We start from the raw sequence: 17,340 nt of genomic DNA, 5'->3' as shown, positions 1-17,340 counted from the left end.
AATTTCATACAGTTCTTCACTGCAAAAGTTGTTTTTAAACATGCAACACATTTTATACAAATGCTGATTTTGTTTGCCCTAAAATTATACAAATGAATGAACAGAACAAAGTTTATGTCTTTTTTAATACCATAAAGTCATAAAAACACAACCAGTATTTAAATGAAGTATTTGACAATGCTCAATTAAATTCCTTCAACTGCATTTGAAAAATACCAAATGTATCATGTACATGTTACTTTTACATAGAAAATTTAAAGACAGCAACATTATAAAAAAAAATTATTAATTAGATGATCTCTAATTTTAAATTGTCCACAAAAAAAAAAACAAAAAATAAAAAAACATTTGAAGGTACTACACTGAAAGAAAGCAAAATATATGAAACATTAATTAGTGCCTAGGAAAATCAAGGAGTCCCAAAACTGTCATGAAAAAAAACAAGAGGCCCAGGGGCCACATCGCTCACCTGAGCACTCTGGCTAGGAAAAAGCAGAAATCAGTTCAATCTTGAAAAGTTTTGATATAAAAGTGGTTCGAGGGGGGGGGGTTGATTTGAACTTGAATCTATTCTTAAGAAGACAATTTTTATTGATATATCATTTGTATTCCTTTGTATAACTATGATCCCCTGTTATGGCCCCCCATTCTCCCGGGGGGGGGGGGGGGGGGTCATGATTTGAACAAAATTTGAGTCTACATTACCTGAGGATGCTTCCATTTAAATATGATCAATTATGGCTTTGCTGTTCTTGAGAAGAAGGTTTTAAAAGGCTTTTTCCTATGTATTCCTATGTAAAACTTTGATCGCCCACTGTGGCCCCACCCTACCCTGGGGGGAAGGTCATGATTGGAACAAACTTGAATCTACACTACCTGAGGATGCTTCCATATAAGTTTCTTATTTTCAAGCACAGTGGTTCATAAGAAGATTTTTAAATGATGCCATCAATTTTTCACAAATTCATGATTATCTCCCCTTGGAAGAAGGTGTGGCCCTTCATTTGAACAAACTTGAATTCCCTTTACCCAAGGATACTTTGTGGCAAGTTTGGTTGAAATTGGCCCAATGGTTCTTGAGAAGAAGATGAAAATGTGAAAAGTTTACATGACGACAACGATGACGACAGACAACGGGCAAATTTCGATCAGAAAAGCTCACTTGAGCCTTCAGCCAGGTGAGCTAAAAAAACGTTTCATCCTTTTCCTTTGGAATGCTGTGGACAGCTTGAAGCATCAACTTTGTACCTTGGCATGGTGCAACAGGCCCTATTGCTAAATGTGCTGACATATGTAAAATATTCCTGTACAGTATTGCATAGTCCAATTTCTGAGATACTTGACACTTTAAGGGAGGGTAATCTTCATTTGACAGGATATGCTTTGCATGATTGAACAATTTATGCTGAGATCTTTCATCTTTTGACCAATTTAGATGCACTGATGATATGAATTCAAAATCTGTAAAAGCAATGACAAATTGATGTTTGAATTAAAGTTTATAATTGATATTGCAATAATCATGATAATCAAAGAAGACATTTTAGTACAATAAATTTTCATTTATACCCAAAAGCAAAAGAGCATGTATTTTGATGTTCTAAATGACATTGGGAATTAGGGAATAATTTCAATTTTACAACAAAGGGACCTTGGCAATGCTAGCCTGAATCACCTTTATTTCCTATTTTGTAAGAGATCCAAATGCCTTAAATGGCTACTTGAGTTTAATGCAAACCTGCAAATGATCCAAATATAAAACAAGCTAATTCAGAGAATTGTGGCCCCCACTTATGGGGAAAAATTGAGGATGGGAGAACTGGACAAAAAAACATGCAGATGGAAAAAGAAAAAGGTCAACCTTAACCTTTCAGCTTTTGGCCTTAAAGTCAATTGGTGTCTTTTTTTTATTAAAGAAATAAATTCAAGACCTCAAAGAGAACCAGAATTATCACCAGGACATAATTTATTGCAAGATATGAATTTTTCAACTTGACCTTTTAACTTAGAAATCAAAGGGGATTTCTTTAAGTCATTGGGAATTATGATATAAAATTTAACAGAAAAAGCTCAAGGGAAACTAAAGTTATTATTTGAATTTTTTTTTGTATTGTAGGAATTTCTAACCTTGACCTTTTGACCTCAAATCAATAGGGATCTTCTCTAGGCTGTAAGGAGTTGTGATATGAAATGATATTGCAAAAGCTCAAAGACTTCAAGAGATATTGTTCCCAAATTAAAGTGTTATAGTACATACATGTACAGACAGAATGACACACGGACAGACTAAAATTAATATCCCCACTTACAGTACAACAAATAAGGGACAACAAAATAAACTGTTTACATAAAAACACACATACTTGCCTGTACAAGTTATTTATAAATAATTGATAAACATTTATTTGGGGGGGGGGGGGGAGGCTGTTACCTACAGGTATTAGGTCATATGTTTTCTGTTATGTCCATGACTTCTTCCATTTTCCTCCACTCTTTGCTCTGTAAAATAATTGAAAAAGCCATGAAGTATATATACTCTTATACATTACAGTTAATGCTAAAACTGCTAATGGTGAAACATTTTGAATGAATCATAATTAAATAATTTGAAAGCTCAAAACTTGAACTATATGGACTGGACTTTTCAGTTTATCACTCACATATTCAGGCATCTTCACCATGTGGACCTAACTTCACATAAATTGTTCTTTGTTATTTTACTTATCAGTAATGTGAATGAGCAGTTACATGTACATTATCATGATTATAGTAACTTGTATGTATACATTATAAAATGTTAACCACATGTACAAACTCTGGTTCATGTCATTGAACTTCATGATAACAATGTCCACTTAGTTATATTTTTCAGTGTGGAAATGAAACATATTTGTTAATTTTATTTTTTGAGATATTAAACATTGACATTATCTATATTATTATGTAGTACCTTAAAAATATTATATTACAGTAAGTGATCACCTGTTTGGTTTGATTCAATTGTTGCCTTGTCAATAGGAACACATTTCTGCTAAAGAATAAACATTAATTTTAATATTAACTATACAATACTTAATAATCCTTATAGTTACATGAATACTTATAACCAGTTATGTACACATAAAATAAAACAGAAATCATACTTGAGATTTTATTTTTAGAACTAATTCAAAATAATATGCAATTGAAATTTTATTTCCAAACAGGATTGGATCATTTACATGTGAAATCTATCAATATTATGAAACTATTGAGTGTAAAAACCATTCATCAACATTTACTGTAGAATCCTTAATTTATGTGAGTACTAAATATACTCGAATGAGAAGAAGAATTAACAAGTGGACTGCTGCTCAAGAGTTTTCACTCTTTACATGTATTTCAGCTATAAAATAAAAAAAGCAGGTAATTTTGCTTCATAAGTGAAACTTGATGTATAAGCTACTGAGTGAATTTCAGAAATAATTTGATAAAACTTTTACATATAATTATAAACACATAGTATATGTATATGTACCTTTAAGCTCTTCCTTCAGCTTTACTTCCATACTGATTTTTTAGTGTGTGTTTCTATACATCTTTTGCATATATCTGTAACAATTTAAGAATCAAATTAGTTGATAAATATAAATCATTATTATAAATCATTATAATAGATTGGACATGTAAGTTGTATAAACTTGATATCAATAGGTTTTCACAAACTATAAAGACAAAGTCAGTAAATATTTCCAATTATGATATCACTTTGTGATATTATATTTACATGTATAGGGTTGTCCTTAAGACCTGTGGGACTGGGGAATTTCTTCACCTGTAATGACATAATTCCCCAAATACTCTGGTATTGCCCTCTCAACCCTCACTAAGGGGAGGAACTCCCAACATGCTTTAATTTTTTTTTAAAAATCTGTTTCATTTCTTATGGACAACCCAAATACCATTTACAGTGTCTCTCTGAAAACTTTAAGGTCAGAAATTAAGTTAATTTCAATGGTTTAGCAAAATTCCTTAAGTTTTTAATTCCTTGAGGGACACACAAAAACTGCATAATGTTCTTACCAGTTCCAACAGGCAAAACCTCATTCAGCTTGACCCTCTCGGTTAACGGGTTTGCATAATAGCGTCTCCCCTATCAGGTATGGGTGACAACATGTTCTTTTTTTCCTTTTCCAGTGTAGACCAAGTATATTTCTGTGTTTGACACATACATGTACATGTAGGTATGTTTACAGAAAATAGACTGTCCAAGTCCCATAACAGCTGCATGGTTCAAGATGGTTAACGATAAGAAGCGTTTCAGGGACAGAAATGTCTTCTGTGCTGCATTTAAAATACCTTGTATATTCAGCTGAATCTATTTTACAATCTTTCAACAAAGCTAGAGATCTTTTATCATAATATTGTCGTCAAATCAACACTTCATCTTTTCGTCTGCCATTAAGACACCATACTTTTAATTCCTTTAAATAAGGAGAGTTCCACTAAGGGAGATAATTTTTCTAATAGTTTCAGCCAACTTCAATCTATTTTTAAATTAGCATAATGCCATTTGCAACCAAATTCCTTTTAAATATATATTGATTTTGAAGGATTTTTGCAATTAAACTGATATGTATAATGTTTTAAGCGTTTCTTGGGTTTTTACAGCATTATAAAGATAGTGGTATTTTAAACACATTGATTTAATCTAATTTTAGACCCCACTTTTACAGAATCAGTGTTGATAAATGAAATTAAATAAAATATTTCTAGTTAGAGCACTTCCTTTAAATTTATTTAATATGTAACATTTGAATAAAAGTGCATTTTTTCCTGCAATTTTTTTCTCTTAATCTCTGGGTGTTTTTCAAAATATTTTCATAAAATGTGCTAAAAATAGAATATAGGGCTATAATAGGGATCCCCAAAGGTACCTGACAGTTTTGATACCGTGATTTATTAGAGGACACATGATGCTAATCAGAAACAATAAAATCAGTCAAAATGATCACAATGCCTTTCATAATAAAATTTGGATTTTGCATGGTTTTCTCGTAGACACGCATTTAATTAGATTTTGCTTTTGTTGCATTTATATGAAAGGGAAAAAGTAAATATTAGATATATTACTATAATTTTTTTATCACACAATATAAAAACATTAAAATAAATACGTTACAAAAAGGTTTAACGTACAGTTTTCACACTAACAATTAACCCCGGTCAGTTTACATTACTTAGATCCACTCCCCAAATTTATCTTCAAGCATCAGATAAGGAGTGGTTCTAACTTAGCTGGTCAGTTTCAGTGTCATGATAACCTTGTTATGCAATTTTCTTGCTGGGCAGCGATACAGAGAAGTTGTTTGCAGCTTATCTAGGTCAAAATTTGAATTCAACTGATGGACAAGAAGTGCGTGTCTTCTTACTGTTCACATATTATGTATTTTACACGCCATGTACAAGGATTAATGCTGGATTATCAACTTCTGCTCAGTAAGTATAATTTCCTTTTCATGGATTTAGAAGAAATTTTAGATTTTCTAGTACCCATACATCATTTTATTCTTGTTTTGTTAGCATATTTGTAATCTGCATGCAAAACTTTAATATTTAGCAATTACCAATGGCTTTATCCTTACAACTTAATATTTAGAATGGAGACAATAATCTTACTTACAACCAAAATATTGTGCAAAATATTGCAGTATTTAAACTTGTTTTTGAATTTATTACATCTACAAAGAGATTTGCATGATATTGTTTCTCTTCTTTTTTTTTTTTTTATATTGTCAAACCACAGAACCAGCATGTAGAAATGTGTTCTTGTTAACTTTCACATTTATACCTGTATTATTTTTGTTAGTCATATATGTTAAACTGCAAACATATTGTATCATCAGCTCACTTATAATTAATTTTCTACCATTTATTTTGTCTTATTTTTATAAATTTCTTTTTAATATACACATGTTACATATTTATTTTTTCAATGATATGCAACTAATATTTACTTGTAAATGTATGACATTTACCTTGTATTATGGAGAGGATTTATACAGGCTGTGCCTGATGTCCAACCTTATATTGTTTAAATTAATCTGCCTGAAATGCACATCCTTAGTTCGTGTATTTATGTGTTTGGTTGATATATATTTGCACATGAAATGAAAATATAGTATACAGTTTAATTGCAGTTGGCCGTAATTAAGGTTCCATCAACCACTGGCGGCTTTGAGACGTAATCCCAGGTAGCACAAAACATTTTCAAAACATTTTATTGCAGTTATAAAAATGTTTTTTTCAAAACATTTCAGAGTAAACATTTTAAAAATGTTTTAAAAACATTTTTCTTTCCCATTGTAACATTTTAAAAACATTTTAAAAATGTTTTTAAAAAGGTTAAAGTAAAATCTTTAAGGAACATTTCTAGAAAATGTTTTTGAAACGTTTTAAAAATGATTCCAAAGGTATGCCTTGTTTACATATATTAAACAGTTTCTTATTACGTTATAAAAATGTTTTTAAAACCTGAAATAAAACATTCCTCTTCTACATATATGAAACATAGTAATGTTACGTTTTCAAAACATTTCGAAAGAACGTTGTCAAAATGTTTTTAAAACATTCTTAATTTCGCTTAGAGTTTAATATTTAAATGTTTCAGTGTTGGTCGTGAAAATGTTTTTAAAACATTGAACAAAACGTTTTCTCCTCCTACAACTGAAACATTTTATTTATAATTTATGCAACATTCTATAGAAACATTTTCAAAATGTTTTAAAAAAGGTTAAAGTAAAATCTTTAAGGAACATTTCTAGAAAATGTTTTTGAAACGTTTTAAAAATGATTCCAAAGGTATGTCTTGTTTGCATATATTGAACAGTTTCTTATAACGTTATAAAAATGTTTTTAAAACCTGAAATAAAACATTCCTCTTCCACATATATGAAACATAGTAATGTTACGTTTTCAAAACATTTCGAAAGAACGTTGTCAAAATGTTTTTAAAACATTCTTAATATTGCTTAGAGTTTAATATTTAAATGTTTCAGTGTTGGTCGTGAAAATGTTTTTAAAACATTGACAAAACGTTTTCTCCTCCTACAACTGAAACATTTTATTTATAATTTATGCAACATTCTATAGAAACATTTTCAAAATGTTTTTAAAACATTTATATCATTGTTAATATTAATGATTTGTTTATTTTCAAAGTATGTTGTAAAAATGTTTTTAGAACATTGACTATAACGTTTATCCTTTTAAGGACTAAAACATTTTATTTAGCATTGATGCAATATTTTGTAATGTAATTTCCAAAATGTTTTAAAAATATTCATGACTAACCCAATTTTTCCCGAGAAAATATATTATCCCTGTATTTTACTTTCTTTTTCAAAAATTCTTATTGAGTTGACAGACATGTAATCAATACAAAGTTCACTGAATAAACTAAAGATACTTTAATTTAAAAGAAAGAAAAAATAATAAGCAAACAGTTTACAATAATTAACACAGCCTGATTTTTGACGTCGATCCTGTCTGTTTGCATCATATTTCTTAAACTCCAAGACAGCAGATTAAGTGTGGCTACACTGGTCAGTTTCAGTGTCATGATAACCTTGTTATGCAATTCTCCTGCTGGGCAGCGCGTTAGAGAGTATAGTGGTTTGCAGCTTATCTAGGCCAAAATTTGAATTCTGGTAAACAGGATGTGCGCGTTTTCTTGTTGCTGATTTTCAAACAAGATTTTTGCATCATATAAGCCAGAATTAGCGCTGGATTATTAACACCTGCTTTGTGAGTATAATTTCTTCAGAGATTTCAAAAGATAATTTTTAAAAGTGACTCTTCTGTTATACCAGTACATTTTATTTCTGTATATATGTATGCATATGAGTAGCAGAACAAAGCTATTATGTATTTGAATTTGAATACTTTAGAAAACAACAAATATGGCTCCTTGTCTTATGTTGATCAAAATTCAAAATGTCTTATTATTGAAACATGAAATCATATTGCAGTTAGATGACAGTTCCATCAACAGACTTGAATTTCATTCAAATTGCCACGTTTGAAAGAACCGCCTCTAGCTGATAAAGGCATTTTTTTGTACGTATCATTGCTCTTCAATAATATTATTGTGTTTTAGTTATGAACATGCAACAACTCTAATTCTTTTCATTAATGCAAATGGAAAATTTTATGTGATTTTATTATTTAAAAAAAATGTTCGTGTACATTTTCATTATTTAAAGATCTGATGTAGACGGATGACTTAAACATTTTTGTCTCTATGTTTACAGGTTCTGCTTTACAGAAAAGAGCTTCTTGTTCAATTCTTTCCTAGGACAGACTTCTTGTGAACTTTATTAATGTGTGCGATTCCATTTACATAATAGGTAGCTGATCCGCCGCTCTGTGGAACCTACACGTGTACATGTAGATACACGCTTTTTGCGGGATCGTACATGATAACAGTGATCTAGGCCTGTTTATTCTTTCTAGTTGGAAGGATTTATGTGATTCTGTTGTTTTTAAATTCAGAGAATGGATGTTTTTCCTTTAAAAATATCTGTTGGATTAAAATAGAATAACTCAAAACTTGTACTGGAAATAGAACTAAAATATGTGTTTCATATTAAATAAGGATTTGTATTAAAATTTGTAAAAAGTGAATTCATTCAGATGTGATTAATTCTTTGAGAGTTATAATTAAGCTGGAATGTATGAAAAGCGCTTTGAAAAATTATGCAAATGATGTTGATATCATTTAATGAAAGCGTTAAGTGACATTTTAGGAAAGAGACGTCATTGCGACATTAGGGTAAAATGTTTTAAAAACGTTTTAAAAACCATACAAAATCACGTGACTAAAACATTTTCAGAAATGTTTAAGTAACATTTTGATAAAATGTTCTGATAACATTTGCTGAAACATTATGCTAAAATGTTTTAAAAACGTTTAAAAAACCATACAAAATCACGTGATTAAAACATTTTTGAAAATGTTTTCATAACATTTTAATAAAATGTTCTGATAACATTTGCTGAAACATAATGCTAAAATGTTTTAAAAACGTTTAAAAAACCATACAAAATCACATGATTAAAACATTTTTGAAAATGTTTTCGTAACATTTTAATAAAATGTTCTGATAACATTTGCTGAAACATTATGCTAAAATGTTTTAAAAACGTTTAAAAAACCATACAAAATCACATGATTAAAACATTTTTGAAAATGTTTTCGTAACATTTTGAAAATGTTTTAAAAACATTTTTAAAATGTTTTTGTGCTAGCTGGGATTGATGCCCTGATTGGATGAGATCCATCGCCCGTGAAAATTACAAAGGAATGCAACATTGTGTATGTACACCTCCATGTTTTAAACATTTTTCTTCAGTAATAATTATTTATAATCATACTATTACAGTTATGAATTTTAACATGAGGACAAATATAATTCTTTTCATTAATTCCAAGTATAAGAACATGTACTTTTGTCTGGGTTTTTTTTTTATTATTCATGAATATTTTTATCATTTGAAATAACACGTTATCATAAAATGACTTACATATCATTACTTCTTTTGGTAATAGGTTTTGCATTAGAGGATGGAGCTTCCTGTTCATTTCTTTCCGACTGACGAGTCATTTTGTGGGACTTGCATGTAACTATGCGCGTGATTTAAAATCAATGGATCTGCCACTTTGTGGAACTTAGTTTTAGACAGATGCGTGATATGATGAACCTGGATATGATAACTGTGACCCCCTTTTCACTAGGAAGATAAATTTTGTTAAACAGTGATTTATGAGATTCGGTGATTGGATCCTGGATTTATCTTTGTTTTTAAAATACAGTTTAAAATAATTTTACTCAGAATCTTAATACTGAATTACAACTCACGTATTTCACAACTTGAATAAAAACTTTTATTAGAATGTGAAATATATTTGTTTTTAAAGCAAAACTCAGTATGACTTCAACGTGATTTCAACCAAATATCAACATTTGTACAACCAAAAAATTTCAACCAAAAGTCAACCTAATTTCAACCAATGTTCAACCTTTTTTCAATGCTGATATTTGACGTTGAAACAACGTTGAATTTTCAACGTTGCCTCAACTTTCAATTGCAACCAAAATTCAACTATAAATCAACCAAAGTTCAACCCATTTTCAACGTCTTTTCAACGTTGAAAATTGACGTTGAAACAACGTTGATGTCTCAACGTTGCCTCAACTTGCATATGCAACCAAAATTCAACGTTGATTCAACGTTGAATCAACGTTGAAATGCCTGCTGGGATCTAATTTTTAGCCTTCGTAACCGTCGTTTGATGGACTAGGCCTACATAATGATTTGCCGCTTTTCTTACTGGTTTTTGAACACATATGATCACTATGACACCGCATCCACCTCTGCCTCTGGGCTTCTGACTGGTTTTTATGCAAAAAATTCCGTTTGCGGGTGGCAAAGCCGCCCTTTGCATGTCCCATTTTCTCTCGTCTGGGAAATCGCGCGTTGTAGTTACTATGGAGATCGGAAACGGGTCAGTTGTCGTAATAAAAACAAGACGTACTCGTTGGCAATGCAGATAATTTTAATTCGTATTTTTATCGAAAAAATATATGCAGGGAAGGTAGATGCACAGCATAATTAATTATTTAATGTTTCATACACTTCAACTGACGTTACACTGAATGCAACTTTCATTCCACTTTGTGTTAAAAAAGCTCACACTCATTCAACCTTAAGGTCATTTTGGTGCTAGATCCATTATGACGTCATAATCAATTTAAACTTTATTTTTCCCGTACTTTACGGCGCTAATAGAATTATGTAGAAAATAAATTACTTTCATGGAATTCAATATAAAATCATGTGAAAATTAATCCCGATACCTATATTCAATTTGATTTTATTTTAAAGAAGAGGCTGAAAACATACAAATTACCATTTTTCGGAGAGACTGTAGGCAATCTCGATACCTTCCATTTGTCTGATATGGAAAAAAAACTCCCATATTCGTGACAGGTTTTCTTAATTTTTCATTGAAAATGACAGTTTAAAATATGGTTTTTCGTCTTGTTTATCTACAATTATGCCCCGATACACCTTATTTGACCAAGCTATAATTATAAAGCATCATTAAAGGAATTTATTTCTTAAATTTGAGAAATCTGTAGGCTATTTCATTTACTAGATCTTGACCTTAAGGGAGGATCTGCGATTTGCCAATTATTCCTAACCCTTGAGATGCGTATTTATGGCACCTATGGATTGTATTTATGGGGAACCTGTGATATTAACATTTAAGAAAAATAACAGCAGGGAAAACAACTCTATTAACATTTAGCGGATGTCAAAATAAATAAATATTTTTAAAAATGAAAGTATTGTAGATTTTTTTTTATTTGGAATAACACCTTTTTTAAGCTTACTTAAGAAATTGAAAATGCCCTTACTACTTTGATATAATTGAAGGTAACATTTTTTGCCAAAACATATATTTGAACTGAAACACAATAAAACGGAATTGAGAAACTGCTTTATCAAATAAGCAGCCTGGTGGTAAAGTTTGCAGTCAAAGCAAATGAAATTTGAGACTGAGTATCACTTAATATTTTTTGATCAAGACTGAATCGAAGATAAAATGAAATAGTTTGAAAAATTCTACATTATTAAAAACATAATATTCCATCAATTGTTTTTTTTTGTAATAAAATCGATGTATGTTCAATCCCTGGTTTAAAAAGCAATGCGTCTCCTTGGTCTAGTGCGAGGGACGAGTTGTAAACACAAATATCAGGGATAGAGGTGAATTAAAATGCGCGCAGTTTTAATAATGGCTGTGGATTATTCTATACTATTTTTTTTAATTGTTTTTCATTATTGAACGAAGAAAAAAATCTCTCTCTCTCTCTCTCTCTCTCTCTCTCTCTCTTTATAAATCTTTTTTATAAATCTAATAAAAAAAGACGTCAAAAGATCTAAAGGAAGCATGTAATCAGATAATTTATTTGGAGCAACTTCATTTCAGATTTATCGCATGAAGAGATATCGTTTATTTCATGAATAAAAACACGTTAACAGGTTTTAGCTTTTTTCTCTCATATAAAGCAACAAGTGGACAATAACAATTTCATGTGAACAAAAGATCACGAAGAATATTTTTCAAGCGAAAGGTATATCAAATTCTTTACCGTTTGGGGGTTATGATATGAAAGCTTTCAGAGACCCTAAATCCCTAATTTTAAAAGACAGTCCATTTTTACTGGTGCTATATGAATGATCTTGATATTTTTAGAAGTGGTTATTTATTTAAAATATTACATTTCGTTGAGGACATGAATTCGTAGATCTCTTCATATCACGGCAACAACGAAAAATTAACTATCACTGAAAATTTATAATTTCACAGTAATCTTTGAATTTTTAGCGAAATCCGTTCAGAAATGAGCAAGCTATAAGTCCTCAATGTTAGCATTTAGGGATTATAACACACAGATTTAAACAAGTTTTAACCAAAATAGTAAGCTCAGATCAGAAAAATTTTACATCGGGAAGATACAATGAAGAGAAAAAAAGTCTTGTATGTATGATGCACCAGAATTACATGATATTTCAGGAATTTTTATCATGTTAGATTTTGAAAAAACCTTTGACTCTGTGTCATGAACTTTTATTCAAAAAACATTAGAATTTTTTAATTTTGGACCATGTTTTTGTTACTAGATAAAAAAATTTCAAAAAATTATAAATTTATGTGTGTCTCAAGCAGGAATTCTATCCAACTTTTTTTAGTTAGGACGGGACTGTTGACAGGATGACACGATTTCTCTCTCTATATATATATACTGGTATTTCTTTTATGTGCTGAGATACTGTGTATCAAAATTAAAAATGATGAAAATATTAAAGAATTAAGATAAATGAAACAGAATACTTAATGTTACAATATGCAGATGTCACAGTGATAATCCTTGATGGTTCTGAAAAATCTTTAAAAGATACAATGCTAGAATTAGAAGAATTTTAAAAAATCTTAGGTCTCAAAATCAATTAATCAAAAACCAAAAATGTTTGGATTGGAGGTAAAACATACGAGGGTTGTTCGGAAAGTTCGTGGACCGTGCCAGTCTTCATTATACTATCTTCAAGAAATTTAAAATGAGCACATTACAATATGTAAAAATATTTATTTTGTTGATTATAAAGTTTCATTTTATGTGCTTTAATAGAATTCATGTTATTTAATTTTAAAATCAACACGTTTTGTAACCATGGAGCAAACTCAACAACACTGTAACGTCAAAAACGTACCGACATGAGGTTCTCAAAAATACTATTCCTATAAATTCCACACAGTATTGCCCAATACCAATGCACTCATTAAAAACGTTTCTCTATCACTTGAAATCTATTTTGCTAATAATTGCTCCAGTAGCATCATTTTGGTTGTCAATGTTTTTATTTTTTTTTTTTCACTGCACAAGTGTGCTTTCACAAGATCAGAATCTGTGAAGCGCCAAACTCCTAGCGTGACGTTACAAACTTTTCAATGTTTTTGATAAGATTTTTACAGATAATCCGTTTTCTCATAGATCACCTCGTCTAAGCCGAGTATTTTTTTTTTCTGGAGTTTTCCAAAGTACAACATAAAATTGTATGGTTAACAGTTGCTCCGTGACGTTCTACGACGTCATTTTTTTTGCCTTTTTCAACGAATCGGAATCGATGAAACAATTTTTAATTTGAACGTGTTGGATTTTTCTGTTTTTGTGTCATTTTACAAAAGATATGACTACAGACATTATTTAGTGTCTTGATTGTAAATTACAAAATTTTTGACCTGCTCCGGGGTCCAATTTTCGCATTTTTCAAGTCTAAGTAATTTTAAAATAAACCACGATATTTAAAAAAAAAAATAATACACATTATTTGAATTTACTGTAGAAATATTTCTTTCGAATTTGGATATAATATGACGTTAGGTAAAAAGTTATAACGGTAATCCACGAACTTTCCGAACAACCCTCGTATTCTGTTTGGTAGTATCTGCCCTGAATTGAAATATCAATGCACAAGAAACGTCAAACTTTTTGGAATTTATAATGATGTTGACTTAGTGAAGATTAATAAATTGAACTATGACCAAAAAGTCAGCTAAGGAATGCAATATAATAAATGAAGTTAGCACCTCCTGGCAAAAAATGGTCCTCTATACTTCAAACGTAACATAAATGAACCCTGTTTTTAATCAGCTATGCACCTTCCTATTTTTTTCTGTCTCCCACCATTCTTTCTTTTTTCACTCGCCCACTCTCTCTTCCTCTCACTAAAATGAATACTGCAATGACACGATTATGTTCATTTTATTTACTTATGTTTGTATCATTACTTTGTGTATTTCAAATAAGAAGTTTTAAAAAAATATCTTTATTAGTGCACTTACATTGAAACCTTATATACTGTTGGGAAGGTCTTGTTAAGATCTATTAGACAGTCTATTTGTTATATCGGTTACGAAATAAAAAAATCTAATTATAAAAGAAACTTAAGGAGAGAGAAATATCTGCATCGGTTCAACAAGGGTGCAAAGTACATTTTACTACACCTGATCCCACCTCTGTTGATTTTAGAGGTCAGTGTTTGCTCTGCTCCAAATTTATATTGTTTTTATGGATCTTTGAGCTTCATTACTGTTCCAATGAAGACAGAGGACCAATAAAAGGGTCATTCGCTGAAGAGCCTTATAATCTTAACCAACACAACCAGCAAAAGGGCTTTCCTTGCAATAGAAGACCTGAACGAAGATAACTTCCTTACCTTACCCTTGAATAATAATGTCTGATAGCATTTGCTTTCTTTTCAAGAATTATTTGTTAGATTTACACCCCTCCCCCCTCCCAATTAAATTGCTTCCAACAGGCCAGCTGGCAGTTTTAAAATATATAGTAAAGAGTTACTTAAATTAGCATTTTCATTCAGATACTAGAACTTCTTGCTAAATTTACGATTTTTATAACACTGTAGAAATAATTAGAATTTATTGACCATGAAACATAACACAAGGAAAAAATGAACAAGCAACATAAACTATGCACAAAATTTGGATTTAGATCCTTAAACAATGAAAAATAAATTTGGAAAGAAGAACACTTCACAGGATGGCGACTATCTCTTCGCTTTCAAAGTAGAATATTTCTACTCAATTGACTAATATCAAACACGAGACGAATCTTCAAATGAATTACAAGAAAAATTTATACAACACATACATGCATAAGCTACTTGATTAAATAAAGGCAAATAATTTTTACAGATTATTTTTTTTAAATGCAACACCACAATGCATCAATTTTAGAAATAGTTCTAGGAGCATCTTTCCTACTTTCATCATGTAACAGTACTTTCTACGAGCTCCTTAAGAGCTTGCATTTCCGGACGTCTATGATTTTTATAATGAACATATTTGCAAATACAACATATCTGTTGGCTGACATGTTTCACACAAATTGTTAGGCCATTTTGACAACGGATTACTGAGTTTGCCTGATTTAAAAAAAAGAATACAACAATGAATAATCTTATATATCCTGTTCGAGAAAAAAAAGATTAATTTCAAAGTTATTACTCCTGTATGTTTTAGGATTTCCACGCTCTCCCCTACATGTCACATATAAACCTATACAATTCCTTACATATACATCTATATATAACAACATATAATTCCTTGCTACCAAATAATAAAGTAAATTATTATATAATTTTGCAAATTAAATCATTTTGTACAGTTTTTATAAGCAATAAATAATAGTCAATCAGTTCTTTTATTTGAAAGATTATGAGGAGGCTCAGACAAATTATCTAATCACCTTCTCCTCGACAGTGATCAGCTGTGGAATAAAGAACCCATCAAACCTCATCACCTTCTCCTTGAAAGTGATCAGCTGTTGAATAAAGACCTCATCACCTTCCCATAGAAAGCTATCAGCTGTTGAATAAAGACCTCATCACCTTCCCATTGAAAGTTATCAGCTGTTGAATAAAGACCTCATCACCTTCCCATTGAAAGTTATCAGCTGTTGAATAAAGACCTCATCACCTTCCCATAGAAAGTTATCAGCTGTTGAATAAAGACCTCATCACCTTCTCCTTGAAAGTGATCAGCTGTGGAACAAAGAACTCATTATCTTCTCCTTGAAGTGATTGATTCTGATATTAAGACCTTACCCCCACCCCCTCCAAAACATACACACAGGCACAGTTATGACTTGCGGTTTGCAAGATTGACACAACGGATGATGAAATACAGACATCAAGACACAAAAAATCGATTTGGTAATACTTAGGACATCTCTGACAGACTGTCATAGCGTGGGCTCTCTGTACTTCTTCTCCACACTGTTAAGAAATAACAAAGGTATTACCATTAATGCTAAATAATTTTTTAAATCTAAAATTTTATTCAAAATTATGCATTAGTATAGGGTACGATAGCTTTTCGGATAAAACTTTAAAAAAGAAAATTAAAAATGATTTCCTGGCGTGAAAAAGCGTTGGTATGCCTTTCAAAAGACCTGATTATTATTCCTTTTAAAAACATTATTTCCGCTTTTCAAAAAGTGTAGGGTGAAATATATTACAGCTTTGAACATCTTTCTTTCTAGACATAGAGTTGTGAACTGTCAACTGTCATAATAAGCAATTAGCCCCCTCCCCATTATGCCCCACGGATCTAGGGTGTAGGCCCTCAGAGTGTCTCTAACAAATATAGGTTGGTTATGTGTTAGAAAAACATCTTTGAAGATCTTCGTCTTTACTTGTGATAATCTAGTAGGTACAATGCATAGCATGGTTTGAATAAATGTCTTAAACTCTAACACAGTTATGAAATGCATGTCCCCGAGGTACCTATCCTGGGTTGGGCGTATCGGTACAAACCCCGAGTTTGGGGTATGTTAGTCACAGATTGAAAATTCAAATGTTAGTTAAACTCGGACATTAAGAAAACAAATCGTATGGTTTTAATAAACTATGAGTCCTTAACCTTATGATCTGTTTTATATTTCGTGTTTTAAAAGGCATTTTTCCTTTCTGTTATTTCATTTTTGCCGAGCTTTGCTGAAAGCAAATTTCTGGCAATGGACACGCCAATCAACTACCTTACTATAATAGCACAACATAAATATTGACAAAAAAGCCAAACGGCACCAAGACAGAAGCTTCCTATGCCCAAGATAGTCATGATGAGAGACAAATGTATTATTGTTTTGTTTGTTTATTGATTAGCGTCCCTTTTTCACTCATATGGAGACGGCACCACCTGCCGGTGGAGAG

General features: G+C 30.9%; 1 long non-coding RNA gene across 1 annotated transcript; it reads right to left on the bottom strand.

Moving 5' to 3' along the window:
- Window positions 1–1,207: 1,207 nt before the first annotated feature.
- LOC133193709 (uncharacterized) lies at window positions 1,208–3,588 on the bottom strand. The gene is made up of 4 exons (XR_009721980.1): window positions 3,518–3,588; window positions 2,983–3,031; window positions 2,436–2,499; window positions 1,208–1,461 (listed from the first exon to the last, which is right to left on the bottom strand). It is a non-coding gene; the product is annotated as an uncharacterized LOC133193709 (long non-coding RNA).
- Window positions 3,589–17,340: the final 13,752 nt, after the last annotated feature.

This window comes from Saccostrea echinata, unplaced genomic scaffold (genome assembly GCF_033153115.1).
Source record: "Saccostrea echinata isolate AGI-Se365-2 ecotype Australia unplaced genomic scaffold, CSIRO_AGI_Sech_v1 ptg000028l, whole genome shotgun sequence".
In the NCBI taxonomy this organism is placed as follows: domain Eukaryota; kingdom Metazoa; phylum Mollusca; class Bivalvia; order Ostreida; family Ostreidae; genus Saccostrea; species Saccostrea echinata.
The sequence above is the reverse complement of the archived record's forward strand: the minus strand, read 5'-3'. Positions and strand labels throughout refer to the sequence as shown.